General features: G+C 41.3%; 1 protein-coding gene across 5 annotated transcripts in view; it reads left to right on the forward strand.

Moving 5' to 3' along the window:
* THRB (thyroid hormone receptor beta) overlaps window positions 1-27,617 on the forward strand; it is a 176,662-nt gene that overhangs the window by 43,317 nt on the left and 105,728 nt on the right. For 4 of the 5 annotated variants that reach the window (XM_049798423.1, XM_049798424.1, XM_049798422.1 and 1 more), the window contains exon 2: window positions 2,095-2,124. The exons of the other annotated variant lie outside the window; for it this stretch is intronic. The gene's annotated coding sequence lies outside the window, so the exon portion shown is untranslated. The remainder of the gene's footprint in view (window positions 1-2,094; window positions 2,125-27,617) is intronic. 5 annotated transcript variants of the gene reach the window in all.

Below are 27,617 nucleotides of genomic sequence, written 5' to 3' on the forward strand. Positions count from 1 at the left end.
TGTGAGTGTTTTTAGCATAGAAATACTTTGCCTCAAAAGCTGTGGTTCTTGTCACAAGTCCAGGATGACTTTTAGTCTTAGACTTGCCTCTGTACCTGCTTTGTGGTTAAAACAGGCTATCCTGTAAGATATTCCTTTCCCTTCCCACAAATATCCATTCTGGTCCCATAAACTTTGTGCTGTGGACCAGTCTAGTATTGGGACAGGTGAGTAATAAAGAATCAGAGACATAATATATCCTCAGTTGCACTCTGGCTAGCTTCAATGGGTGTTTCGCATGAGAAAAGTAAGAAGAATTTGGCTCATGCTGTAGTAAGTCCCACTCAATCCTATTGAAACCCTGCACAGCATCCAATGATACAATACCTACTGGATCTGTCCCTTGATTCCTGCATGCAAAACCTTTTTTAAGTTACCCCTTGTGGGTGACCCACGCCTAAAGCCAGACAGGTAAATGTGAAGTCAGCTGGTTCTGAGGCATGTTTTAATAGCTGATTATCAGAAGGAGCTGTAGAAAATTACACCTGTGAGGTTTTTATAGATTATACTAAGTAATGAAATGACCTCATAGTTACTCCTCTTCCTTTAAAGGTGTATGTGTACAGATACTCCGCTGTGGGAAATCAGACATTGCAAATGTCAGCTCTGATGAGCTGATTCATAAAAATGAGATCTCGTGCCTTTTCTCAAAATGGATGGTTAATCTAATGAATTTCTGCACTTCAGGAATGTCTCTTTTTAAGTTTACCTGTTTCATTTCTGAAGTAGGCTCATTTTATAGGTCTCTCATAAAATACCAGGTGAACATACTCTAAATTAAGGGAAGAGGCACTTCCACTTAAGCTTTGCTTCCCTTAGATTGACAGATTCACAGCCATTCCTAGAAAATTCTGTAATTAACCCCTCTGTCCCCACAGTATTTTCATTGTAGAGCACAGAATTCATCTCTTCAACCATTGCATTGATCACGTGCTTTGAGGCCAAACTTCCAATTCGTCCTTGGCAAAGATGAACAAGGTCTCTCCTTGTTTTCCCTTCATCTGTAAATTTCTAACCATACTTACTGATGGCTAATGAAGTGTACAGAAAGTGCTAGAGGTTGAGATGCTTTGCCTGTGACTCAGCTTGATTTTTCTCTGCTTTTCAATAAATACCACTAATAATTGTCAGATTTTATTAGACTTGGCTTTTTGTTTTCTATTTCATGCTGTGTATTATGCTAATTGAGAAAATGAAATAAGATAAAGTGTGATTCTGCTCTTGCATATATTAGTGGCAAAAATTTCCCATTTAATTTCAGAGTTACCAGAATCCAATTCCCAGTTATAATGCTGAGGCCTGCAAATAGTCCTCCTTGGTTGTAAAGGACTGAACAAAAGTCCCAAACTAATGAAAGGTTAATTAATATTTTTGCAGCCTCAGAAATCATTGATCGTTCTGAGTCATGCCGGAACTTTTTCAGAATAGTCTTAAAGCTTTTTTGTTTTTCAAATTTCGTGATGTACATTGGTAAGCTATTGGCAAATGTACCTTTAGAATGGCTTAGTTGAAGCAGATATTTAATGAAATGGCTTGATGCTTTCATTCTTCTACAGCCACTGCTGACCCTACCTGTTTTGAGACTGAGTAGAAAATAGCTGCTTTTAAAAAAACCTTCCAGGCTGGGAAACTCTTTGAATGGACATACTGCAATGCAAGTCCATCTTATAATAGAAAGTATTAAGTGTCCAATAAAAATAATAGCAATACAAATACTGGTCAGAAAATTCTGCTTGCTGTGAAAACAAGCCTATAAAGTGTGCCTAATCAGCCTGCAGTTTAGGTGATGAATTGACTAGAACAGTTGTTTCTATTGATATTTCCAAAGCATTTGAAATGTTTGTTCAGAACAGCTAGTTAAGATAGTAAATAAATAAAGGCCTACACCCCAGAGTGTTGAGAATGATTAACTCTCCAAAATAATGAAAATTTATTTCAGTTATGTGAAAAGAATCCCATAGTTTTGGTGTTAATTGAAGTGAAACTTAAATAATAACTTCAGAAAGTACTTCTTAGCAAATGGATCTTTAATACAGATTTCTTTACTCTTTCCAGTGAAAGAACAGAACATGAAGCTCTAAGAAGGTAAGATTATTTTTTTTTATTCCACTTTAGTACGATATTCAAGTTAATTGGAGGTAATTTTTAACAAATATGTTCAGCATTTCAGAGTAGATCCTAGACATAGTGTGGGTCAGTATGTCAAAGAAGAAAAAGAAAAAGAGACAGCATTGCAGAATGAGTGTAACAACATTTAACTATTTTTTATTGTTACTAACCCGCTATTTGGTCTTTTAATCAAAACAAGATACCCGCATAGATTCGGAAATTTCTTTTTTCCTATAAGGAATTTACAGGTAATTATTTTTCAGCAGACTTTATAGTTTTCTCTACTCAGTCAATTAAAATCTTCACTTATAAGGAGAACTTTTTTGTAGTTGGAAAATGAAATATTAGAGTATATGCTGAGACATTAAGGAGCTTTGTAGCAGATTTGGGGGTTTTGAGATGCAGTGGTGGGAGTTTGAGTTACATAGTTAAATAAACCTATCTGTAGAGGAGGAGTGAACTCTTCTAGGAGTGAGTATTTCCTCTTCTGTATAACATGATTCACACTGCATTCTGGAAATGGATTCTCTATGCATCTGCTAGATAAGCAAAAGGCAGAAGAAGGTCTTTCAATATGTTACCAACAGGAAGGGATGTTAAAGAAAGGGAGGTGGGTTTTTTTTATTTCTTTCATTGCTAGTGAGGATGCTGACATTCATGTGCTGTGTTACCTAGAAAATGAAGCGGTTATGTCAAATAACATAACCAGGTGTATGACAGCAAGTTGTTCTGACAGGCAGCTGCAGTATGAACCTGTTCAGACCATTACAGAAATATATAATTACTTTTCAGTCACAGGTAATAGTTTCAATTTTAATAGCCATTCACAGGATACCAAGAAAGGGAAGTGTTATTGGTTACTGTTTTCCTTTCCTCCCATATTTGCCTGTTTTGGTTTTTATCGGTGGTTAAAGTAAAAGCATGCAGAATTGTTAGTTGGATTTTGTGCACCTATTTCAAGTAAAATGCCTTGCAAATGGTGGTGTCATTAAAAGCAGTCTTTTTCAAACCTGCTGACATCTTAAACCAGTAAAAGCTGATATATCTACGTAAACTGTGTTCCTGATTTGCAGAGGGGCATCCGTGGAATAAGGAAGAGGAAGGCAAAAAAAAAAAATCAGTTAAGCTATGCAAAATGTAAACTGTTTGAAACCACAAGTGAGTAGAAATGTGAAATATTAATGGAAAAAACAGAAGTGTTGTGAAAAAGTAATGAGGTGTCATATCACATTTTTTTTGTTGTGGAAAACTTTAAAGTGATGTTGCAAATAGCAGACAATCTAGCTTTGCATATTCTTGCTTTGTATTAGTACATGGAAAGTATGTGCATGTATTTGTAGTTACAAAGGTGTGCGCATATATGATATATCTCTGAGACAGCAAGATGCTCCTGTTCTGCACCAAATCAGTGTGCAGGACTGAAAACCCTTTTGGAATAGGGCTAAGGAAGCTAAGGAACTTTAGAATGTGTTGAGAACCACATGGATAGTAGAGGGATTTAGTAAATGCCAGAAGAAATTCTAGTTCTGAGCAGTCTTTGTACACTGATCTCATCAGTGTCCGTGATCCAGGGAGGACACAAGTCCTCCTTCTGTCTCCTTACCAGGATTCAGGCATACAAGAACTGGGCAAACGTTGCAAAAACGAATTAAGCTCACTCTGTTTGTAGTTGATCACCTAACACAAGAGAGCCTTATGTGGAGCCTCTGCATGCTACAGTAACATAAATGTCTAAGTAATATGCCTAAGTAATATAGCATGACAGCAGTAGTGGAAATTTACTCATTTTGTTTCCCAGAGTCACAACTGCAAGTATTTTAGGGTACATATTGCTCACTCTTGGACTTCTGCCTTGGCAGTGCCTGCAGAAGTACTGGGTCATTCTATTAGCAGGATTTTTATGTGATTCTGACACATGAGTAGTAGAAAACCACCTGCCATCAGCCATCTATTTCTTTATGAGTTAACTATAGTATTTAGTAACTACTGGTTCAATTTGAGCTAGAATTTATTAGTTAAAGATTAAACTCTGCAGATCACAGTGCTCTTTATCCCAAATTTCCAGGTCTTACAAGTGGGTGACCACTACGAAAGCTGGAAAAGCTTGTTAAAGAAGATGCTCAGTGCCTTCCCCTACACTTGAATTGACTTTTCTCTTTTAGTCTCTATAGTCAAAAGCTATCTATAATATCATCGCAGCTGCTGTGCGTTGGATTCAGGAATCCCTGTTTTGATTTGCCAAGCGGGCAAACTATTTATCTCAGGTAAGAGAATTTTGAGGTGTGATGTGGTTAGTATCTAAAAATGGCTGTGTAGGGAGACAGGATAGGGCTCCAACAGACAAAAACATAGCAAGATAAGAAGGACGATTTCACGTTGGAAATATGATACCGTAGGTGTAATTAACCATTGGAAATGCTTAGAAAGGAATGTGGTAGATCACTGGGAGTAATTAAATCAAGATTAGATCTCCTTCTGAAATATCTGCTAGTAGAGTTACAAGTTCTTGTGCTTTGTAAAGAAATTGCTGCGTGAGGTATCACGGCCTGTGCCAGGCAGGAAGTCAGACCAGATTATCATAAGAGTTCCTTCGGGCCTTTTAAATCCACATCTCCACCAACAAAGGCTCTAATGTGGTACAGGCAGCCACAGGATTTCCAGAATCAGAGCTGGAGCAGGTCACTCTTGTTTCAGTGGTGAAAGGTTAAAAAGTCTGAGCAGCTCCTTGAAGAAAACGCGGTGGTGGGTACCGCGCCGCTGAGTTTGCAGGTTCTGTGTGCGGCAGTCGTACAAAACTGAGCCCATTTCTGCTCTTGTCTGGTCAGCCCATAGATACGTCTTTCTTCATAATCTTCCAATATTTCACCTGATTTACTTAGTAGCTTGCATTTTGTATTGAGTTCACTGAAAAGTAGTAATTTATCTATGATGTTCATTGGCTCCCTTCTGTGCTATAACTGAAGTCCTGAATGAATTCAGAATTTTCTTCAGTTATTCGGTGAGCATAGTGCTGTCATCTTTAACACAGGATCTTCTATAGCCAGCCTTAATATCCATATGAGTAGAAAGGGCAGGGTAAATTTTTAGCAGATTATGTAGAATTCCTAGGATAAAATAATCTGCTTTCCCCAGAACTGAAAACGTAGTGACTTGTATGCTTGCTTTGGGACCTGCATGGGATACTGAGAGAGAGTGGAGGACACTCATCTTTCAGTTCTCGTCAGCTACAGGGAAGCGCATCCTTGTTTTACTGGGTAAGAGGCAGCAGATCCTTTTCATAGAAAATACATAAAAACGATTGATCAAAAAAGTAATTTTATACTAGAAGAAACATAAAACACTGTGTTGAACAAGAATAGCCCTGACTCCTTTTTGTTACTTTGATAAGCTCATTAACTGCAACGTCCAAAATTAATCAGGAGTTACTGTGCAAAATCTTACAAATGGAAAAATCCATCAACTTGAGCTCAGAATTATGTCATCCTACTGCACTTACTGCACATAGCTTCTGTTACAGGAATGTACAATATAACTCCACAGTAGTATGACAGGAGCAATAGCTGTGTTGTACTGGGCGTATGCGTGCATAAAAAGTTATCCAGGAGAGTTTTCGTGTAATTCTGTCTCTGTTGAGAGACCTGTGAAAAAGCTCTTCTGTAAAACTTTAAGAAACTAGAACTATCCAGGGTGATTCGAGGGTGAGCCCAGGCATATCAGAGGATTTTGTGTTCCAGGATGCCTGATACCTGACCTGCTGGCAGGTGGTGGGCACTTGGTTACCTGCCTTGTCGTTCCTGTACTCTGACCTTCCCTACTGCTCTCCCTCCCTGGACTAACGTGTATGTATAGTTTACACATGGCAGTCTATACCTGCATTGGGAAAATTACTAGACTAAACCAACAGGAAAACTAAACAAGAGAAAGAAATATCCTTGTGTTTGATAACCCAAAGTAAGGTGGCTGAGATAAGTAAGTCTGTGTCCCTGCACATGGAGGCCACACCTGCTTTCATGGACATCCAAGAAAAAGCGAAAGGTGAGGGAGAGGAAGAGGTTGGAAGAAGATAAAAAATGGTGTTGTGGTTTAACCCCAGCCAGCAACTAAGCACGACGCAGCTGCTCACTCACTCACTCCCCGCACCCCCCCCAGTGGGATGGGGGAGAGAATCAGAAGGAAAAAGGTAAAACTCATGGGTTGAGATAAGAACAGTTTAATAGAACAGAAAGGAAGAAACTAATAATGATAATAATAATAAGAAAATGACAATAATATTAAAAGGATTGCAATATACAAACAAATTATGCACAATGCAGTTGCTCACCACTCACTGACGAATGCCCACTTAGTTCCTAAGCAGTGATCCCCCCCAGGCCAGCTCCCTCCAGTTTATATACTGGGCACGATGTCACACGGTATGGAATACCCCTTTGGCCAGTTTGGGTCAGCTGTCCTGGCTGTGTCCCCTCCCAACTTCTTGTGCCCCTCCAGCCTTCTTGCTGGCTGGGTGTAAGAAACTTAAAAATCCTTCACTTAGTATAAACACTACTCAGCAACAACTGAAAACATCAGTGTGTTATCAACATTCTTCTGGTACTGAACCCAAAACATAACACTATACCAGCTGCTAGAAAGAAAATTAACTCTATCCCAGCTGAAACCAGAACAAATGGGTAATTACGCTTGCTAGTAGGTAAGGGATTCATGGCTGTGGTGAAGTAGAAAGGAGAGACAACTTTGGTTAGTCAGGAGTCAAACATGTTTGGCTGGTTGCTATGCAGTAACAGTTGTGACTTTTTAGCATGAAGTTTCTTATGCACCATCTCTCTTGAAAATATATTACATACCTATGGTTTTCACAAATTCCTGATAGCCATAATACTGAGTGTGGAGAGTATTTAAAAATAAACTTCAGGATGTCTTTTTTTCTCATGTTTTTGCTACCACTGAGTCACTCTTAATGGATACTTCAGTTCTGAAAAGGAGTGGAGGACGCTGTGCCATGGAAGAAAATTGCTGTCTCCATTAGTAAATGTATTTGAGCCATCAAATTGCTGCTGTTTTCTTCCACGTGAAAGCTTGTGGCTAAGTCATTTAATGTAAAGAAAAACAGTCCTTCATACCACAGAAGAAACGCCTCTACTGGACAGTAGTACACAAGGCTGCAAAATTGACTTTGGTTATCACGAGGAACTCCCGTGGCATTTCTTTCTGTTTAAGCAATGCTGTAAAAACACTCCAGATGACAAAAAAGAGGAGTTGTGTTGAGGTCTGGGGAGTTACTTTGGCTCATTTCCAATGCACTGCTAGTCCTGAATTTGTTATTTATATCGAAGAACGGCACTTGCTTTAAAAGCTCAATTTTACTGCATTTAAAAGCTATTGAATCTTGTTTCCTGCACTTTGTTTCCGTAATAATCCCTATACAAGAATCCATGATTTTGCCTGGGTAATTTTCTGTTCTCTTCCAAGAAATAAATATACCTTTTTAATTTTTTTTTTAATTCGCATGCTGGGTTGGAGCACAGTTTAGCGTAAAGAAGTACCCTGGTGCTTATACTGTGCTTGCCATGTCTGCTCAGATGAGAGCTAAGCATGCTGTGCTCACTGTTACATAACTTTGCAAAAAGTGTCAATTCAGGGAAATTCTGCTGCCGTGAGAGAACGGGAGCATCAGGAATGTTCTCTCCTGCTTAATGGAAATGTGGCTTTTGGTGACTAGTACATTTAAAAAATAGCAGATTGTGTATGCGCTCATTGACAGAGTCCAACTTGAACATCACGGCGATGTTCAGGGCAGCAGGTCCTGCTGTTTGCTGCAGCCCTGGGAGGATGGATGTGGCTCTGGTAGCAGCAGGCTGGTATGGCACATGCGTGGCTGCCACCAGAAGGGATTTGTAGCCGGACAGTGTTTTGTTTTGAGTAACCTTTAAAAGACTGCTTCTGAAAAATTGCCAGGTTGGCCAAATAGATCGATTCCCGTCAGCAGGAGAGACAGCTGTTCTTTTGGCTGCATCTGCTTCATTTGGATGTGCGGGTCATCCCGCTGAACGGAGTGGGCTCCTAAGACCTACCTGTGGAGAAGGGAGGCAGGTAGGACAATGTGCACTGTGTCAGAAATTCTGTTCGTCTTTTGGCATTATGGAAATGGCCTTGGCTTCTGGATGTGGTGGAGGGTTAGGTTGTGAGTCTGATTTTTGTACCTTTGCCATTTCGCACATAGCCCCTCTATTTCAGCCCTGAGGGATCCTCTTTACACCAGAATATTTCAGATTACTGTATCCTGCTACTAGCACTAGCCAAAGCACACACCCCCCCTATATATGTTACTGTGAAAATATGGATAAGAAGGTAAATTAAAGGTTGGAAAAGTCAATGTTGGCTGAATATCATTAGTCCTAGTCTCTCTAAGCAACATGTATCCATTCTCTGCCTTTTTGCCCACTTTCAGGGTCTGAGACTCCATAGAAAGCCTGTCTAGAAGCTGCTGCAGATCTAAATGGTGTTAGCTAGATTTGCTTCTAGGTCATTCTCATTCAGGAGCATCCTCAGAGCAAGCTTTGGTTTTGTTGTTTCAATTTTCTCATCTGTGGCTTTAATCCAGTCCTCTTTCTTTAATCACATCCTATATACACTTGTCCGTGGAGTCCCACAGCTCTCCCCCTCTCCAAGTTTAGGTTCTCAGTTGTTAGCGCTGTTGTGCAGGAAACTCTGTGAATGATTTAATTTTGTCAATTGAAGGTAAACAGACAGTAAAAACATACACCGCAGCACAAAGTGTTCTCTAATCACTTATTTGACAAGTGCAGTTTAATTATTTAGCATAGCTTGTAAAAGTAATGAAGTCGTAGTAACATGAGACTTGACACTCTCCTATTAATTTTTCCCTGAGAGGTGGGAAAAGACTGCTGTATTTTTGTGTGCAAACTGAGAGCGTGCAAACTAAGGAGATTTGACTGAGAATACGTAAAAGGGGCTGGAACCTTTCAGTGCTTCTTAATAGTTTCGCTAATGGGTAGTAAATCCAAGAGCATCCCACAGTTAGACAAGATCCTGCCTGTGTTGGCAAACCAGAAGATGCCGTCTGATGCTTTGCCAAAACAAAACAGTTTTCTTGGCCCAGCTGTATTTTTATTGAATGTGTAACTTAGTAAGAGGAAAAGCTGTAAGTCGCAGCCTTGCTGAAGATGTGTCATTCAAAATAATTTTCTGTAGCATGATAGATTTCATGTTGCTACAAAATAAATATTTAATCAATGCTAATATTTTTGATTCCTTCAGGCAGCGAGAGATGTAGAAGTTCTAACATTTTGCTCAAGTAAGTGCAAATGCAATCTAGCAGGAAGTTCAAAGTAAAATGCATGTATATCCTAGAGTTGGTTTTTTTAAATGGATTTTAGGTGCAGCCAGCCAGGATTGATGGCTGATTTTGTTTGTGACGGAGAACAGTTTATTTCCAAGTTAAAAAGCCCTCCTCCCCCAAAAAATGAACTCCAAGTCACCATGCCTGTTTGATTGATTTGAGTTGTATGGTGAACTAGATCAGTTAAAATTACACTGAAAAAAAAAAAAAAAAGAAGAAATACAGCCTCAAATGCTTTGCTTTTCAGTCACAAAGCTGCCTCAACCATGCCAGCCCAACTCAATGACTGAAGGGGACTGTCTAGTGACTCTCCAGAGTCGCGCTTACTGGTTAGTTTCTAATTCCTTGATGTTATGTGATATACTGGGCTCTTTATTCAGGGGCTTCACTTGCGTAGGACAAAAGGGTATTGTGCGCAGGGAATATTTTTTATCTGAGCTGCTCTGTGAAGAGCAGCAGCAGAGTTTGGCCGTTGGAAGGCACGAGCTCTGTGTGGGCTCTGGGTACCACTGAAGTCGGAGTGCAGTTGAGGGGTCAGAGATGACTTCCTACGAAAGCTGCAGCTCCCACAGTCCTCATCAGACAGGAGGGTGGGAGATGAGGACTTAAATTTCTTTTTCCTGCTGTGTGTTTTCACTTGGGATGATTTTGTTTGCAGAGGGAGCAAGGACTAAATGGAGTGTACTATATTTTTCCTTCAAATGTGAACTGCTGACTGAGGCTCCTTCTGCTGTTTTGCCTTTCTACTCAAAAGTCAGTAAGAGCTCTTCCCCGGCACCATGATGGGCAGATCTGTATTTGTAATGAATCAGTCTTGAGACAGTCATTGTACTTGCATTTAAGAAAACTTTCAGGACGCAGCTGCTCATTAATGCTCTTTTCTCTTTTGTTCTGTTAGAAACTCGTTCGCATCCTTCTAGACATCAGCATCTTTCATTGTCCTTTCACAAATTAATTTAAAAACCAATTTTCCCTTCTTTGATTTAATAATCACAGACAAAAACCAGAGGTAAAGGTAAAATAATAAAATTTCAGGGAAGGGAATTGTACGTTCTGAACTTAGACTTGAAGTGCATGTGCACTTCACAGAAAGGCAGCAGGTTTTCATAAAGGTCACCTAGAAACCAAGGAAAATGTTCTCTGCCATATCTGACTGTCACCACGGAAAAGAAGTACTGAATTTTTGCTGACTGTGAGGATGTCAGGTTAAAACGTGTCATAGTCATTTAGTTATAGTAGATGTGTAGTACTGAGAGAGAATCCTATTGAGCAATTATGACAAGTTTTGACATTTCTGACTTCCTTTATATTAAGATGCTAACCATACACACCATTAGTCTTCTCACCCCATGATTGGGGCTGATTTAGAGAGCCTTACTTTTCACAGTTACAGAGCAGGTTTGTAAAATGTAAAGACATACAGGATAGTAGAAAATTCAATGTAGAGCCACTTTAAATACAATGACAGTACTAAGCCATCAAGACTTCTGGATAAGTAGCCACAGTGCAGATGTTCACTAGCTCTGAATTTCTTGAGATATAGGAAGTTATGTTTTTTCTGGCCAAAATTCCATATCTGAAAATGAACTGATTGGAAAATACTTGGATTTGTAGGAAGAGCTCCAGCTTGGCAAGCAGCAAAAGCTAAGTGAAAATGGCAGGGAGCACTGACTTCTTTCAGCAACCTGTCCTCAGTGGGAAAATGGCAGGCTGACCCTGATGCATTCCTGTTCTGTGTGGGTAGATTCAATGTTCTGTGTTTCCAAAAGTTGTCTAAAGGTAAAGCTTTTACATATAGGAAGAGACAGAGGTTAAACACGAGACTGCTGTAAAATGTATTAGCATTCATAATTCTGTTTAAATTTTATTATTCCTTGCTTCCTTGAAAGAAAATTAAAACAGAACCTGCAGCCATTTCTTGTTCTTATGGGATCCTAAGTACAGGTTCTGACTGACATAGTATCGGACTCATTGTATCAAAACCTTTTAGATCCTCTTAAGTTTTTCTGCCTTCCTTAGAATGCCAGCACAGTTCACTCCAGCTAATTCTTAAATTAAGTGGAAATTACTAAAATGGGAGTTATTTGAAGCTGCAGAATGATTTTACACTCATGCTTATGCAATGAGCTAGAGCTGCACAGCTGACCAGAAAATAGTCCTTAATTCACAATTCCAGCCTGTTTTTCACTTCAGCGGCTTTTTAAACTTCCCTCTAGTCTTTATGCATCATTTTATGTGGTTTAACTGAAATTCTGAGAAGATAAAGGAAAATGAACCGTGGACATGAAGGAAATGTGCAAGGACAGATGAAGAGAGAGGTTTCGTGTAGGAGAGGGGCATGGAGAAAACAGTGCTGTAAGAATGGTTTGATCAGAATGCTTGGGATGGTAAAGTGGCATATAGGAAAAAGTAGATTAAGTGAGAAAGAATGCATGTCAGGAGAGATGCGATTTATTGGACTGGAAAAGTCTTCCTCAAGGACAGCAAGTGCCGTAATTTTCCAAAGAAAGTGTCCCTGTTCTTTGGGAATTCAGAAGCTGATTGAATAAGCACTAGAAAATACCACTGTACAATCTGCACTGCTGGAGGTGAGCAGTCTCTGAGCAAAAAGCCTTTTCTACCTCCATATTCTGACTTGCTTGAGACAGCTCTGTGAGTCTGGTTCAGACTTGGGATAAAACCATAAGGTATGTTTTCTCTCCTCTCTCTCTTTTCCCCTAAATGTTATTATACTGCAGCTTGGCTCTGTCCACATAGGCTGGAGCAGACTGTGTTGTAACTTGCTTTAGCCGCTGCTGAATTTAACAGCTTTTGGCTTTGTAAGCAATGCCTTAGGAGAACTCTTGCTCATCTGTTCCCTGAGCCAAAGGAATACTCCTCCAGTAGCTTTCCCAGTGTTTTCTCTGGCTGGAACACATAGTTACCAATTGCTAGGTGAAGATACACTATCTTTAATCATCTTTTATTTTTGTATTTTCAGTTTGTCCAGCTGACATATTCTAAGACATCCACTTTGACTAGAAGGGTGAAAGAGCCCTTTCACAATGGATTTTTTTTTCTTTTCCCTGTACCCCATGTAATTAAATTCTCCCACTGGTGGGAAAAATGCTTTTCCTTGATGTAAATGTGTGGCAAGTAGTTGAATACTGAACCAGCCAGTCACATTTCCCTGCTAAGCATACTTCTCTGAATATTTTTCATAACAAAAGGATTTATCTGTGGAATCTTGTTCAGAAATTTCTTTACATGGATTTCCTAGCCCTTCACGATTGGCTCTCGGAAAATCTGATCCTGTTGGCATTTAGTCCGTTGCTAGAAATATGTCCACTGGGAACTTCTTAAATAGGATCGCAATAAACATTTGTATTGTATTTTGCAAGTACAAATCAGTAGCAGATATTTGCATATTTATTTGTTGAATTTCAACTTCCACTTCAGGTTAGATGAGACATAAACAATTATATAGCACCTCTGGCAAAGAATTAGTCTAAAAAGCAAGTCAAAGCAACGCTGGGAATCCGGAGGAAGATTTATAAAGTTTTAGAAGGAACTGTGAAAGTCTTGTGCTTTGTTTTATCTCCATAAAATTCATATCAAGTATGGAATTAATGATGTAGGCTTTTACTCTGATATATCTTTGTTGTTTTACTCTGCTTTCTAAAAAATATTCACGGCAGCGCTGTTTAGAGTCAGGGACTGTGTGCCTTGGTCTGCATTGTTAAGGGAAAAAATGACCCTAATTTAAAGCCAGCTGAAAGAGTCCTGTTTTTTTGCCAGGGTCCATGGAGGAGTCTCAGCACTGTACGTTGTAACAGAGGCCACAGATAAATGTGATCTGCCAGAAAGGTGTTAATAGGTTTTCTGCAGCTAGTTCAGGCGAGGCTGGTGCAGTCAGGTGAAGTGTGAGACCTCCTGTACCACCAACCTGACTGCTGGTGATACAACAGCTGGAGTCTCAGGGATGTTTTCTGGCAAGAAACCTCTAGCAGTTTCAGACTTCATGGTGGTTTTATGATGATTCGGGGGAGGAAAAACCCCTTCAAACTAATTTTCACTTATGTCCTAAATCAGTTTTAGGCAGAGGTCTGCCCAGGTCAGTAGGCCAGGTACAACAGCATGCTTTGGTGACCTAGCAGAGGAAGTACCTGTTTGGATGTATTCTTGGCCTGCTTCATTTCAGGAAAATAACTGCGGAAATTATGAGAGAAAATTAATGTAATTAATTGTAATTAGTATAGTGTTTATAGTGGATACGCGTTCCAAAATCTTTAACAACAGTGAAGGAGACTTCATCGTTTTCAGGAACTGTAGATTTACAAGGAGCAATTAGATCACTTCACGCAACCTTGAGTATCTTTTGAACTTGGCATTTACTGTCCTTTTGCATCTTTGAAAATCCTCCTAGTTATTGACAATTAAATTTGTTGCCTGGATGCTTGTTTACATGAAAGCAGTCGGCATACTTACTCCTTCTGTTTGTGTCTCAGTGTGCCTTATTTATTTAGCAGCATTTCTGGATTTCAAGTTCTGGAGATAAACCAAAGCATTAAGGGCACAAGGCTTTCCTGCAGTTCATTGCTTATCCTTCCTTGCACGTGTGGATGTGTAGCAAAGCCTTGCACTGAAAATGAAACTGATCAACTCCCAATTCTCAAAACAAAGTGCTATTTTTATTATATAATAAAAAAGTTCAGATGACACTGCTTTGTACTCTGTTCCTACACATCCACGTGTCCTTTGAAGATCTGTCCTTATTATTTGTCTCATAAAATCTGTGTTGTTTCAAAGGAAAAAAACAATAAAGTGCAGTTTAGATTGTGTGATCCAACTCCTTAATATAGTTTCACACTTTGGTGGGAATAATCAAGAGTTGGAGTCTGTACTTTGATTTACAAAAAGATATCCTTGTTAAATCCTTCAACTGTATTTTTTTTTAGCCCCATGTTTCTGCAATCATTTCCAATTTTGCAGAAACCTCCAATAATTATGTTCTGTATCTGAGGTTCATGTAAACTTTTTTTTTCCTATTTCACAAGCATGAAGAGTTATGTCTTAATACCTAGCCTCTTATCAGAAAATGAAGATTACTCAAACTGGACTTACTGATCTCTGACATGAAACTCCTCCCACTACTTCTTTCATTTTCTTCTATTTAGGTAGGCATCCATTTTCTTTAAGTCGTAGTAAAGTTTCATGTACAAGAATTCCTGCCCTACATTCTAATTACGCTTTCTTCTTTTCCTTTTTCTGGTGTTTGCAGGACTTATTTGCAGTTGTCAGTGGATTAAACTTCTTGTAGCTGAAGGATATGAAGGAGGTTTTTTGCCTTTGGTCACAACTGAAGCCTTTCACCCAAGAGAGCTTAGTTCAGGCTGGGCAGATAACTGCCTTTCAGAGGTGGCCAAAAATTTAAAAGTCATTGGCCAGAGGAGCCAGTGTTTAGTGAGCATTTACAAGTCTGGATGGGTTTTGTCTGGGCTGTTTGTTTTTCCTTGAAGGCAGAGACAAGGAAGGATGTGCAATGATGCAGCACTGAATGAAGGGTAGCAAAGAAGATACTGAGACTGGATGCAGGAACAGAAGATATAGTTTCTTCAATGTTACCTGATAGGATCTATTTTTACATAGAAATATCACCTGACAGACGTCAGGAGAGAGAGTATCCAAGCAGTTTAGGTGCAGCTAGAGGGAGGGAGCTAAAGACATGAGGAAAAAGAAGAAGCAGTTGTGATCTGAATGCACAGCTGTATATAAAAATAGTAGTTGGAAGGGACAGGTCTTTGAGGAAGCTGACCACAGATGCATGTGGCTATAATCACAGTGTAGACACTGGCAATAACTGGTAGTGGAGAAATCAAGTGAAAGACTGATTTTTTATGATGGAGAACTCAGGAGAAAAAGGGAGAAACAGATGACACCAAAGAAGAAGAGTGGCACCAGAAAAAAGGAGGGTGAGATGGTGTATTGGGTTTGTGTGGAAGGGTTTTGGTAGCAGGGGGAGTTACAGGGGTGGCTTCTGTTAGAAGCTGCTAGAAACTTCCTCTATGTCCAACAGAGCCAGTGCCAGCCGGCTCCAGGACGAACCCGCCACTGGCCAAGGCCAAGCCCATCAGCAACAGTGGTAGTGCCTCTGGGATAATGTATTTAAGAAGGGGAAAAAAAGTTGCTGCGGCACAGAAACTGCAGCTGGAGAGAGGAGTGGGAACATGCGAGAGAAACAGCCCTGCAGAAGTGAAGAAGGAGGGGGAGGAGATGTTCCAGGTGCCGGAGCAGAGATTCCCCTGCAGCCCGTGGGGAAGACCCTGGTGAGGCAGGCTGTCCCCCTGCAGCCCAGGGAGGTCCACGGTGGAGCAGATCTCCACCTGCAGCCCGTGGAGGACCCCAGGCTGGAGCAGGTGGGTTCCCGAAGGAGGCTGTGACCCCATGGGAACCCCGTGCTGGAGCAGGTTCCTGGCAGGACCTGCAGATCTGTGGAGAGAGGAGCCCATGGAGCAGGTTTTCTGGCAGGACTTGTGACCCCGTGGGGGACCCACGCTGGAGCAGTGTGCTCCTGAAGGACTGCACACTGTGGAATGGACCCATGCTGGAGCAGTTTGTGAAGAACTGCAGCCTGTGGGAAGGACCCACGTTGGAGAAGTCCGTGGAGGACTGTCTCCCGTGGGTGGGACCCCACGCTGAAGCAGAGGAAGAGTGTGATGAGCCCTTGCCCTGAGGAGGTGAAGCGGCAGAAAATAACGTGTGATGACCATAAACCCCATCCCTGTCCCCCTGTGCCGCTGGGGCGACTTGGTGGTGAAATCCGGGAGTGAAGTTGTGCCTGGGAAGAAGGGAGGGGTGGTGGGAAGGTGTTCTGAGATTTCATTTTATTTCTCATTACCTTGCTCTGGTTGATTTGTAATAAATTGACTTAATTTTCCCAAATTGAGTCAATTGACTCAATTTGCTCTAAATTGAGTCAGGACTTGTGACCCCATGGGGGACCCACGCTGGAGCAGTGTGCTCCTGAAGGACTGCATGCCATGGAAGAGACCCACGCTGGAGCAGTTCATGAAGAACTGCAGCCCATGGGAAGGACCCACATTGGAGAAGTTCGTGGAGGACTGTCTCCCGTGGGTGGGACCCCACGCTGGAGCAGGGGAAGAGTCCTGCCCCTGAAGAGGATTAAGCAGCAGTGATAACATGTGATGAACTGACTGCAGCCCTCATTTACCGTCCCCCTGTGCTGCTTGGGGGGGCTAGGTAGAGAATCTGGGAGTGAATCTGTGCCCGGGAAGAAGGGAGGGGTGGGGGGGAAGGTGTTTTGAGATTTGGTTTTATTTCTCATTACCCTACTCTGGTTGATTGGCAATAAATTAAGTTAATTTTCCATAAGTCGAGTCTGTTTTGCCCGTGATGGTAATTAGTGACTGATCTCTCCCTGTTGTTATCTCGACTCATGAGCCTTTTGTTATATTTTCTGTCCCCTGTCCAACTGGGAGGAGGAGTGATAGAGCAGCTTTGGTGGGCACCTGGTGTCCAGGCAGGGTCAACCCACCACAGATGGAGATAACTAGACACTTGCGGCTGAGGAGGAACAGGGATGCGATTAAAGAACTGGGGAGAGAAATTAGAAGATAATTGGGCAGCAGCAAGGGAAAAATGAAGAAAACCCCATGAAGATCTGGGATTCCTAGCGATACGAGGAAGATGCAGGTGCATGTGTCTGAAGACTCCTTTTCTTTAGGTGGAAAGACACATCCATCAGCAGAGCCTAGCTAGGGGAAAGAGCAGTATTTTGTTTTCCAGGAGCAAAGAAACATCATACAGACATAAAAGTGAAAATGGTCCTGAAGAAGAAACTTGGCACAAAGATCTCAGCATCCCTGTTGGAACAAAACAAAGACCAATATGTCAAGCCAGAGAAAAGTCTCCCAAAAGCTGTGGCTGGTGTGGTATCAGTAGAATTATATTGATCTCTGAGAAGGGAGGGGAGAGAATGACAAGCTAATGAAGATCTACAAAGAGTCATGAAGAACTCAGGGTCATGCAGGCATTAAGAGGTCTTCATGCAACGGGCATGTCTGTACTAGTAAATTTAAATGGTGCTTGGAAGCCTTCCCAGGCCCTGGAAATCAATTGTCTCTACTGTTAACTGTCCCTGGCCTAGGTTTGGTTTATATTTATGGAACTCACCCTGAACTATTCCCAGGTAAAGTATGAAAGTTATTTTGGGATTATTTCTGGTAGGCAGTTTGAAAGCAGCCACCATGTTTTGGAGGGTGAGAGAGTTTAATAGCATGGCACCTTCCTGTGCCAGTTAGTCTCAACAGTCTTGGGCATGTCTGTTTTGCTCATTGAAATATAGCTGTAAATGGCTCAGTAGATGCAGTCCCTTGGAAACTTAGGACATTGACTGTCTTGGGTGCAAGCTGACACAGGCAGTGAATCTGATTTCTTCTTAAAAAAGGTTACTGAACTGAGATGTTGATGTGCTTTCTCAGAAATCGTTTTGATGTAGCTTGAGGACATTATAGAAGAGTTGGTTATACAAAATAAGCTTGGATGAAGCGTGCATTTAATTGTTTCCATTTAAATTTAATACAAGCATAAGCAAACATAGATCTGTAAATAATGCTCTTTCTCACCGAAAAACAGGCTATGAAATTAAGGAAACAAGGTAGTGAGGTTAGTAGGTAGTTAAGTTGGCTGGACTAAAAAGCCTAGATATTAAAAGCAGAGAAAATATTTTAAAAAGTACTTGAAACTTGTATCGCAACAAGACAAATCTCCAAACCTAAATGGATAAGTAATGTGGCCCCTGGAAAGATAAATAGGGATCTAGAATGGAATAGGGGTAGTGTGAAGGTGATGGAGGCATGGAAATTTTACAGTCATCGAAGAAAAATGTAATGGAATTTCATATGTTGTGCTGTATATAATTCTGCACTTTGAATTCAAGAACAATTCAAACTAGAACAGGTACAGAAAGAAAAGCATTTCTGAGAGCCTATATCTTAGCAGAATAGACAGCAAAGTAAGACCCGAGGCATGATAAGATAGTTCTTAATAAATACATCGGGGAAGGGACTGCTAGAGAGGAAGGCTAGCTAATTAAGCTGAACAGTTTTGACACATGAACAAACATAATAACAGACTTCAATTTTAGTAACAAGCAGTCAATTGACTCTGAAACTAAGTTAGATCATCCAGGTTACTAGAGAAGCAGCATGCATCTTTGCTTGCATTTTCCAAGTGGGTTCATGAATGTGATCTGTTCTTAACCAGATGCACAGTTGGTGTTTTCTGAGAAACTTTAGAGATGCACAAGAGGAGTTGCAGTTTCCTTTCAAATGCCTTAGCTTCTGAAGAGCCAAATGCAACATTTTTGGAAAGAACAGTGCAGGGTATTTCCGTGGTTGTCCTTCCAGCTTATTAGTCTTTTCAGTAGTCATGCCACTCTCATGGATCCTTTCCTCTTCAGTTCTGCCCTTTAGATTTGCTCTATTGTGAATTGCTGTTGTGCAAGTTCTTCATGGCCCTGCCATCACAGGTGCTGTGCTGGTGTCCTGAATGACATGAAGTGTTCAGCTCTTTGGGAAATCAAGCCCACACAGCAAGTTCATCTGAAAGAGCTTATCTCCAGGCAACGTGAGTTGTGTCAGACCGTGTCAAACTGTTACATTAGTTTTTTCATGGTGTGCTGTGTTGCTGGAGCAGGATTTCATGGAGAGCATTCAAAATGCGTATCAGTGTAATGTTGGGAAATGTTTTATGTGTGGCTGAACTTGAATGTGAGGTGATAATATTAACCCCAAATTGTGACAGAAATTAATTTTAATGTCTTTTTTATTCCTGTTAGCCTTGACATGTTTCTATAAATACTGTGTAGTTGAATGAATACCAGACTGATGAATGTGGAAGCCTGCCTACCAGTGTCTCAAAGGGAAAGCTTTCAAATATAAATAGCCTTAAAAGTATAAATAGTGAAATCTCTATACTGTATTTATCACTGACCACTTTCTTTTTTTCCTTTCATTGCGTCTCCCATTTTATTTTTAGTTATGCTTACTTAAAATAGTTTCCCTGCTTTCCTGTAGACAATTAGGCCACTCTGGAATTCAAGTGATTTTTGAGCCAGATAGTGAGGAGAGTGTTCCTTACTCGAGCAATGTGAGCTTGAACTCTTGTCTGTCCAGGCCTTCTTTACTGAAGCATCAGCTTTGTCTGTTAGGTTGATTTCATGTACATATTCTTGAGTTGATTTCAAAATGTGTTTCAGGACCTCCGGTTCTTCGTAAGATGATGTTATTCCATGTCCCCCTCATAAGTTTGTAGCTCTAGTTTTAGCTAACTTACTAAAGTCAATACTCTTCACAAATGTCATTACGTTGGCATCCATAACATTTTTAAATTATTTTTTTTTAATTCCACGAATTCTAGAATGTGCACATGCTGGTGATCACCTCAGCTGCACACAAAGTAACATGAACAGGTTTAAGTTTTGATGGCCCTTGGGCCTTAGCTTGACTTCATTGTTGCAACCACAGCCGACTGTCCACTTACCATTTGTGCTGTTACTTCCTTTTCCTCTTTTGTGTGTGTTAATGAATACATAATTTTAAAGTAGGGTTGAATCTAGCGTGAACCACACTGCTGTTTGTTACAGGTTGCAGGCCAAAGCTGATCTTCCAACAGTACTTGCTTGAAGAGGCTGCAAATGCATCACTTGGTTCTTTTCTCCTAAACTATCTTGAGAAAAGGAACTATGTCTTGGTAAGGATCAGCTGATTATCTGTACATTGCTTTAACCATTTCTGCCTTAAAATGGCAGGGCAAGATGAAGCACTTATGTGGGAGCTTCACACGGGAGCGATGCTTACCAGACAGCAGCGTGGTCAGCCCGGTAGCTGGGAGTGAGGATCCACGCTAGAGGATTCCTGGAAAAGAGTTGTATGGAGGGCATGGGGTCTTGGACCACAGCGGGACTGTGCCTCTTGCTTGTCGCTCTGCTGCATGGTCTCATGACGTAGGTGTTGACAACCAGCAGCAGCTCCTGATGAGCATCAGACCAAGGGCAGGGTCACCCAGATTCCTTACTGGGGTGCTTTGATGCAGTCATCAGGGTCTAAGGTTCCTGTGGGAGCATCTGCTCTGCGCCATGGCTGCTTGGGCACTGTAACTGGACAGTGTAGAAATGCAGTTATTTAAGGCAAATAAGGTCATAGTTGGTTCCTTGTATCTCTGACTGCATGCTTTGGTCTCAGCCTGAAATGCTGCCGTGGGAAGGAAGAGGAAGGAAGCAGGATGGGAAGTCTTACGGCAGAGAAGTAGGAAGCAAGTGGACTGTTTTGTGTCCACACCAACAACAGCAACAGGCTCCCTGGCACTTCAGCGGCAGCAGCAGTTCCGTCTCATACCAAGCGAAATGCTTTCTCCCATGTCACTTCACCCCACCGGCCAGGAGGTATATCTGTATGGGTGGATGAGCCAGGCCCGGTGTGCACATCAGCCATGCCAAGGTCCTTGCTTCTGTGTCTTGCGGTGTTGGTGGAGTCCCAAGAGCAGTGGATCTGGGAGTTAATGTCATTAGGATGAGAGATGACGTTCCTGTCTCTGCGCAAGCCTTTGCTACTGTAGTCACTCCGATGAGACCACTTGTACCTTGAACTTCTTGCAGCTGTGGAGAGGCAAAGAAAGGAGCAGAAATGTGTTCTGCAGCTGCCTTTGAGAGGTGCAGGGGGCATTGCCCTTAGTCAGTTAGGAAGTCCCTGAAATGGCCAGCTGTTGCTCATAGACTAAAGCCGTTTTCCTGCCCTCGTTGGGGGGAATATTTTTCCTGCCAGTAGGCCGTCCTGGAGATGCCTCAGCTTTACATCCGAGCAGATTGCTAACGCATCCAGGCAATGACAGGTAAAATGGTCTGTGTTCATGTGGCTCCAACACTTTGGGGAATTGTGGAATCGTTTAATCATCGATCTTTATATTTATGCTTCAAGGCATGCCAGCATCTGCAAGCTTTTTGTTAGTTTTAAATGTGATTTGCGTAGTTTTATTTTTATACGGTGCCTTGGGATGCTTGCTGTAGAAGGCTCTTAAAATAGGTGTAACTTAATGTGCTGTTCAGACTTCTCATTAATCTGCTTGTCTTCACTCTTACCCAGAGGTAAAATACAAAGCCTGTACAAAGAGTGTGGAGTTTGGAATAAAATGATAGAAAATGGGACTCTGAAATAAAGACATTTAGCGCTGAGGACTCAGACTAGCGGTGGAGGAAACAGAACAGGATGTTCAGAAAGTCCAAGCCCTTTGGCATGAGTTAAGGAGCTTGGAAAATAAGCAGGGCTACAGTGAATTTGTGAAACAATGTTTGTCTTCCTAAACTGAATGCTGGAAAGCATCCATTTCACACTTTGCCTTTGCCAGCACCCTGATATCTATTATAGCACTCATCTTCTGGCCTCTTTATTTTCAGAGGAACATTTGACTTTGTATTTAGAAGTTGTTTGTGCTTCCCGCTTCCTTGTGGTGTGAACATGATCGTGTTGTGGCTATGGGACAAAAATTTGCAGTCTTAGTCTTTAGTCCTGCTGTACCACCCTGTTTCTGATGTTTGTATTTTAACTGCAGCGATGGGCTTGAAAGACTCCACTTCCACTTTGCTTCACCAAGGCTGTGTCTACACTGGTAAATTAATCAGGGCCAGGACTTGTATCTTATGATTGTCCATATTGTTTAATTTCTAGCACAATCCGTGACATGGTTTTGGCCCGTGCCAACTAGCATGCTCCCAGATGACACCTGTGGCATGATGGTGTGGGAGAGGGACTGTTCTCAGCAGGCGTTATTGAAAAGGTAACCACGTTTTACAGGGGAAGAGAGTGTAGAGATGCGGATTTGAGCTGGCTGTGCCATTTCCCTGTGAGCTTCTGGATCCTGGTGCATTTTATTCACTAGACAAGTCTCTCTCAGGCTTACTGTTTGAGGAGGATGCTGAAACACAAGCTTTTGCTTCCTAACTGAATCGCTAGCGCTGTTATCTGCAACAATATCAAGCCACCTCCTCCTCCTCCCTGTGAGCCATCTGCTCAGGCTTGCAGCACCGCTTCCATAGCGCTAAGATCTTTTCTCTTTGAATAAGAGTCAGGTTAGGGGCACAACTCAAGTTTTATGTTAAGCTAGCAACACAACAAACCAAACCAAACCCTGTGAGCTTGAATGAGCTTTCTAGAGAGTAGTCTTCCATCGTGCAGCTCATTTGCAAGTGCAGGTACAACAGTAGTTCACAAAGCCAGTGCTGCCACAGACCCACAACAGCAAGTTAGATAAGTAATTATTGTTCTGGTATGTGTATATTTACGTATCACACAGGACCAAGGTAATTGCGCATACAGATCATACATTTGCTTGCACACATGGAATTTTTTTGAACTTCACATCTATAGTTCACTCTTCAGGCTTTGTTTGTAACGCCGTACGTGAAAATAGGTAGTGTTTACTTGCCTCTGTGGGATTTCTAGTTTGTAAAACCCTGTGCAGTTCTCTCTTGGAAGGGATCATTGAATTCCTGAGCAGTGCTGTTGCTTTGGCTGAATGCGTTCTTCCAAAAATGGTTTGTATAAGATATACCTATATATGTAATATTCTTTATAATCCTTGGTTGCTCCCTTTCTGAGTTTGTTTTCTGTTGTATGCGGTTTTAGTTGCAAGTGGAGACGCTATTAAAACCATAGTCTTCCTCACTCACTCACCATTGAAAGTATTTTTTCATTTAGGTAGTACATGGTGTACTAGTAGGATGTACATCACTAGTAGCTGTAGGCTGCACAGACTTGTTTTTTTGTCTTGAAAACGACAGGATTGGCAGCACAGTGAACATGTATTTAGCATCAAGATTTAAGCTTCTGAGCCGGTTCTTGGTGCCTGTGGAGTGGCAATGGAAGAAACTACCCCTGAGACATTGGACTAACCAGTATAGCTTTTTGTCATCATGACACTCTGTGTACGGCGCTGTTATCGTGGGGATTAGAAACACTGAGCAAAAAGGATTTTGTTGTGTCAGTGCTAAGTGAAACGATGTTTTTACAAGCTGGTTTGGTGGGCAGTTTTCTTTCGAGGCTAGTGAGGGCCACGATGGTAACAGTCACACAGAAATTGCTATGAAGAAGAAAAGGTTTAGGGAGGTGCAGAGCCTCATCTGTCAACTGTGTTTACAGTTGTTGCCAGTCTATGCACGGATCTCAGTATTAGCTGAAGAGTCTGAAAAGTCAGTCTGGAAGGGATTGTGCTGACTACAAGTTTTTGTAGCCTTTGGTGGTGCCAGCTGCAAAAGTAGGCAAATCTGGCTGCAGTGGAAGGGCGTGATGGGGCAGCTCCAGCCCAACTGCTACCCTGAGGGTATTTTGGAGGCTTTGGCTGGGAGCCATGAAATGCATCTCCCAGGGGAGGACTGCATTGCAAACAGACCTTGCCCTTCCCTATCAGTGAATTCCTTTGGCGGTAGGCTGGCACCAGAACACCTAAAAATGTTTATGGTAAAGCTGCAATGATTTTTGCCCTCTTTGAGATGGGGATGGGGTTTGCATTGTGTTCATTGATTGATATCTCACATACGACTCTTTCAAAAGGTCTCATTATAGCAGCCACTCATTAGTGGTGGAACTGTACCTGGCTGAAGGCCAGGTAAAAACATGTTTCTCAATTTCTCACTCTTACGTGGCCTAAACACAACACTAACAGCTCCCCATTGACTTAAGTGGCTGTTGGTTGGATCAGGCCACTCTGGTGTAGGAAGCAGAGGACTGGAGGAGTAGCTCCTATTTTCTTTGGAGTTTAGCTTTCTTAAAAGAGCAGAAGGAGAAGAACTGAAAGGTCCCCTGCACCCCAAGCCCAAAGAATACCTTTGAAATAGGATACATGTTTTACACGTATGAAGAGATTAGCATGAGAAGTAACTTAGAGGTAATAAAATAAGCCTTTATGAATACTTCAGAGCACTTTCTCTTTTCCCATGGAATTATGGTCCTTGGCAGCTTGGTCAACTCATTGTGTAGGAAGTGTCTTTGTGGGGAGGGGTTAATGCGCAGGGAGAAGAGTCTGCTGAACAAAGCAGGCTCTCTGCTGCAAATTAAGAGTTTAAAACAATTAAAATTACTTTATCTGTCATCCTTTTGCATTTTCTTAAACTGAGTTCATCTTTTGAAGTGAATAGTTAATCTTTCCTGTTAATTTTATTTACTTACTTCACATAGGAAAGGGAAGATGTTGGGATCATAAGAAGTCTCAATAAGAGCCAATCTCTGCTTCAAGCAGAAATTGGACCACAGCAAGTGTAGGTAGACCAGTGTTAGTTCACATGAACTATAATGGCACTTAAATTGTTGTTGAACTAAGTATGCAGGTCAATGGGTAGGTCTCTCCATCCCATACTAGAGCTCATACTGCTGTACAATTTACTGCTTTTAGGACCTGCATTAGCAAGATTAAAGTCCATGCTGCTTTGCCTTCTCTAGCTCCTTCCTGAATGCAGGGGAAAAATACTTGTGAAATCCTGAGCACGCAGAAAACAATGAGGGATCCACACTCATCTTGTTGCAGTGATTTTTGGGCTTTTCTACGCTTCCCTGCAGGACAAATTGCTGTGTTGCCTCAGTTTCATTAGTGTTGTTCAGACATCAGTTATTCAGTCCCTACCCTTGCACAAGTGCCAAAAATCACAGATGTGGAAATCTTGGACATTGTGATTTTTCACAGTGTTCATGACAAAAAGGCAGTTGGCTTCAGAGATCAGAGGCATCTTTGAATAGGAAAAAACCTCTTTAACTGTATGCTTTTTTTTGTAAAGGCAATTGCTCATTGAGAAGACCACAGATGAGTGCAAGCACCCTCAGCTGGAACCCTCACCCCTCTGCTGCAGTGTGGTCTTGCTCCTGTTTTGTGTTGATGGGCTTGTTTGAGCCACTGCAGCTCATTAGCCAGGCTTTTCATCAGCTGCTGAATTTTTATTTTTTTTTTCTGGAATTTTCTCCCTTAAAAATATGGAAGCTGTCAGTAGAAAAACAACTGAAATAAGAAGTGTTGGGCTTGTTTTCTTTTTTAGGTACTATATGGTTCTATAACAAATAAAGGGTATAGATTATTTATTTTTATTCAAAGAAATAATTTGCAAAAGCTGGAAAGGAAGGGGAACAGCCATGAGCTGAAAATAAAATTTACAGCACAATTCCATGTACGTTGTCGGGGAGTCATTCCCATGCAACCCAGCAATGGCACAGAGATTTCAGGGATTATGTTCAGATTAAATGTCAACAAGAGCTGAGCCTTGGCAGTACGCCAGGGAGGTCATATGAGGAAAGTCCCAAACTTTTACGCTCAAATAAAAATGTGTTCTGCTTAATACCCATAATAAGCTGCAAATGTTAACACAGCTAATGACTTGGGTTAAGAAATCTTATCGTAACTTGTTTTTTAAATTGTTTTTTTTTAAATTCAGATTCAGGACTTTTTGCTGCTTTTTGGTATTTAAGACTTTGTCAGCAATTTTATTTGGGGGTTATGCCTCTACTGTAGAAATATTTTCCTAGTAGCACAAAATAAAGAAACATTAGTCTAAAATGTCTACAAGTTCTAAATCTTCAAAATTTTCATTTTCAAGGTTACATATAAATGGAACAATAACCTGCTAATACTTCCACAAGGATTATTACTTCACAGAAACATCCCTGTGGACTTCTAATTTGAAGTCTTAAGATGCTGTAATTCCATGGTATTTATGGGAGAATACTTTATTACTGAGAAGGAATGAGAAAATAGATACAAATACATAGTTGGAAATTGCTCTTTCTTTTTATTTATCTGTGGTTGGTCTGTACCATTCCAAAATACCTGTGGAATTATGAAGGAATATGCTGACAGTCTTGTACTGCATTGAAAATGTCTTCTTTTGGTTTAGTCTGATCTCTGTTTACAGTAGATTGGTTTTGACTACGAAAGGATATTCTTACTCTGAGGGATATCTACACATGGAATAGTACGGCCTTAGCTATACCACTTGAAATAAACACTCTTAATCTAATTGCCATCTCTGAAAAAAGCTGAAACTATTTTAAAATTGATTTATTAAATCCCCTAAGTACTCTAAATGTGATCCTACTACTGGATGCAGTTGAGGGTATATGATGCTTTTTAATGTATCGTTTCATTTGCTCCCTAGCACTAAACCCTGCAGTGGTGTGAGCACACCTTCCTGATCCCCTTCATGGGCATTGGGGTTTACTGAGGGAATTTTCATGAGACTTTTTTTGGATGCGACCGACGTAGTGAATCAGACGACAGCTGTCGGATTTGGTTTGCCAGTGAGCTTCAGTATATGCTGCGTTGCTCCAAAACTGCCTCGTGTAAACGGGAGCAAAACTTGGAGTTGTTAGCCAAAGCAGCTGATCATTCTGTGGATTCAGGGCTCCACCTCTCATTTCTAACTATATATACATCCCGTATTTGTAGACCTGGTTTTAGGTATACTGTATACATGTAAGTACGTATTTATATACACATGCGTGCGTGTGTGCGTAAACCTAAGTGTGTATGTGCACGCTGAAGTTTATTTTCCCCGTCCCCCTCCTGTCTTTCTCCACCTGGCCTGCTGCAGTGAGGCACGAGGGAGGGGAGCAAGCTGTTTTAGCTGACCACGGCCAACATTGCCACGGGAGGGTCTACAAACTCCTCTGCGGTTTATTAAGCACGGAGGTTGGGAGATAACAATGAGAACTGTGAGATTCTGGAAAGGGTCCCATTGATAACAGCGGGGTGAAAAATCGAACTGAAAAGTACCACGAGAGATGGCTGCAGCAGCAGCAGCACACGCGAGCTGGGTGACCAGGGTCCTGGGGCAGAGGTGCTGCTGCGTTTTGCAGTACAACAGATTCAATTGGTTTGTTATTTATGAAGGGTGTGGTATGCAACCCGCAACGCATCAACGCTTCTTTAAAGTGCAGATTTAAGACATTTCAGTTCAGAAGCCAGTCCTTTAGATGCTATGAATAAATAAGGTATATTCATAAATTATTTTAATAAAGTTAAATACCTTATGTCGTACCACTTGTTTGTCCTGATTTATGAAATTGATAGGATTTTT

This window comes from Accipiter gentilis, chromosome 4 (genome assembly GCF_929443795.1).
Source record: "Accipiter gentilis chromosome 4, bAccGen1.1, whole genome shotgun sequence".
NCBI lineage: Eukaryota > Metazoa > Chordata > Aves > Accipitriformes > Accipitridae > Astur > Astur gentilis.